This window comes from Phalaenopsis equestris, unplaced genomic scaffold, assembly GCF_001263595.1.
Source record: "Phalaenopsis equestris unplaced genomic scaffold, ASM126359v1 Scaffold000345, whole genome shotgun sequence".
Taxonomy (NCBI): Eukaryota; Viridiplantae; Streptophyta; class Magnoliopsida; order Asparagales; family Orchidaceae; genus Phalaenopsis; species Phalaenopsis equestris.
This window is the reverse complement of record NW_018164787.1, coordinates 224399-227541: the sequence shown is the minus strand read 5'-3', so window position 1 is coordinate 227541 and position 3143 is coordinate 224399.

Here is a 3143-nt window from a genome sequence, read left to right as displayed (position 1 = left end):
GGAAACCCAAACGGGATCATCGAGCAGCTGCCACCAGCACCACCGAAGTCTCTCCAGGAACAAGCCCATTCAGCGAAGAACAAATCCATGCCCTCCAGAAGATGCTCGGTCAGTTGTCACCAGTCCAGCCTACTAGTGTGGCATCGGGTGCCACCGACCTTGTTACCTATCAAGGCATTTCCCCATCCGCTTTCGTCTTGGATTCAACCTCTTCTCGCCCCTGGATTGTTGACTCAGGTGCCTTCGATCATATGACCGGGGATGTCTCCTTATTAATGGATTACCGGTCGTGTAATCCGACCTTCACTGTTAGGATTGCTGATGGATCAGCCTCCAAAGTTGCTGGTCTTGGTTTTGCCCGCATCTCTCCAAATTTATTCCTCACTTCTGTGCTTCGTGTTTCTACTTTGGATTGCAATATTATCTATATTAGTAAATTCACTCATGATTGTCATTGTGTTGCTAAATTTTTTCTATATGTTTGTGAATTTCAGGATTTGAAGTCGGGGAGGATGATTGACAGTGCTGAGTTGCGCAGTTGTCTCTATCTTCTCAACAAACCCTCTGTCAGTCTAGTCTCACCCACCGGGTGTATTCCAGTATCAAGTCTGTCTTGCTTAAATCCGCTTAGTGCATCTGTATTCCATTACAGCGTTAATAATGATAGTGAAATCATGTTACTTCATTATCGTTTAGGTCATCCCAATTTTATGTACCTGAGGAAACTGTTTTCTCATTTATTTATTAATAAAAGTCATACCTATTTTAATTGTGAATTTTGTCAACTTGTCAAACACACTCGTACTTCATTTCCTCGATTATCATACAGACCCACTTGTCCTTTTTCTCTGATCCATAGTGACGTCTGACGTCCTTCTCGTGAAAAAAATATTTCTGGGGCCCAATGGTTCGTGTCCTTTATTGATGATCACACAATTGATGATCACACACGGGTGACATGGATCTATCTTACGCGTGACAAATCCGAGGTAGGACCAATATTTTTTGCATTCTATCAAATGACACTCACTCAATTTGACACAAAAATCCAGACTCTTAAAACAGATAATGCACGAGATTTTTTCAACACCTCCATAGGAACTTTTCTTACTCAACATGGCATCCTTCACCTTAGCACGTGTGTTGATACTCCCCAACAAAATGGGGTTGCCGAGCGAAAAAATTGTCACTTATTAGAGGTAGCCTGTTGTCTCATGTTTACCACATCGGTCCCTAAATGTTATTGGGATGAGACAACATTCACCGCTGCCTACCTCATAAATCGGATGTCCTCTCGTATTCTGGGTTTTGGTAGACCAAATGATGTCTTCCTTCGCTCCTTTCTAAATACCTGAAAACTCTCTTCAGTTGTCCCTACCAAACTATTTGGTTGCTCCGTCTTTATTCATATTCACAAACAACACCGCAGTAAATTAGACTCAAATTTGTCAAATGCATATTCATAGGGTATTCGACCAACAAGAAAGGCTACAAGTGTTATTGTCATTCAACTAAAAACGTCTATAATTCTATGGATGTCACATTTTCTGAGCATCAATTATACTACAAAGGGTCTGTCATTCAGGGGGAGAGTAGTCATACTGAACAACAGCCCTGTGTTCCTTTACCAACTAACACGGGTCCCTCACAGACTCAAACCTCCTCCATCTCCTATTCAACCTCTTCAGTCTACACAACTCACACCTTCTCCTATTCAACCTCCTCAGTCTACACAACCCACGCTTCTAGAACTTCGGGTCTATACAAGACGAAACAGAACTGCTGAAAGAATTGAGAACCTAACACCGCTTCCAGCTGCTGTCCAAGAATCTAATCCGACTCCAAAAACCTCTGAAACTCACTCGGGTACGAAATCTATATACACTAGTGATTATGAGTTTACCCCGCTTGTGAAAGATGATTTTGATGTTCCTTGCACTCAACATCTTATTGCCCGATTTGTTTCATATGAGAGGTTAACTCCTCCCTATCATGCATTTGTAACTGCTATTGACAGCATAAAGGTTCCGAATTCTATTCAGAAAGCTCTCTCACACCCGGAATGGAGAAAAGTTGTGAATGAAGAAGTTGCTATATTAGAAAAGAGTGGAACATGGATTGTGTCTGATTTGCACAAGGATACGAGACCAGTAGGATGCAGGTGGTTATTTACAATCAAATGTAAGGCAGACGGAAGCATAGATCGATTAAAAGTCCAACTGGTTGCAAAAGGTTACACTCAGTCATACGGAATTGACTACCAAAAGACATTTGCCCCAATAGTCAAACTGAACTCCATTAGAATCCTACTCTCCATTGCAGCAAACCGAGACTGGCCCCTTATGCAACTTGATATCAAAAATGCATTCCTTAATGGAGATCTTGAAGAGGATGTATACATGGATCTACCGCCTGGTCTTGAAGGGTCCTTCCCTAGCGGCAAAGTATGCAAGCTCCAAAAATCTCTGTATGGTCTCAAACAATCTTCCCGTGCTTGGTTTGCCCGATTCACCAATTCAGTAATCAAGTAAGGTTATACTGAAAGTCAGGTTGATCATACAATGTTCCCAAAATGATCCGAGAAGAAGATTGTTGTACTTATTGTGTATGTTAATGACATCATTTTTACCGGTGATTACACTGAAGAATTGACAAAGCTGAAGAAGTTTCTAGCCCATGAATTTGAAATCAAGGACCTCAGAGACTTGAAGTTCTTCTTGGGGAATGAAAGTTGCAAGATCCAAAATGGGGATAGCCGTAACTCAAAGGAAGTACACATTGGACCTATTGAAAGAAACTGCTATGCTTGGATGCAAACCAATAGATACTCCAATAGACCCGTATAAAAAGAATGGAATGGAGAATGATAGTTTACCTGTCGACAAAGGACGATATCAGCGGCTTGTTGGAAGACTTATTTACTTATCCCACACCAGACCAGACAAGTTTTTCAGTAAGTATAGTAAGTCAATTCATGAACTGTCCTACTGAGGAACATATGGGAGTTATCAACCGTATCTTAAGATACTTAAGATGACACCTGGGAAAGGATTATTATTCAAAATGAATGATAGTCAAAAGATAGAAGTATTTACTGATGCTGACTGAGCAGGAGATATATCCACCCAACGATCAACCTCTGG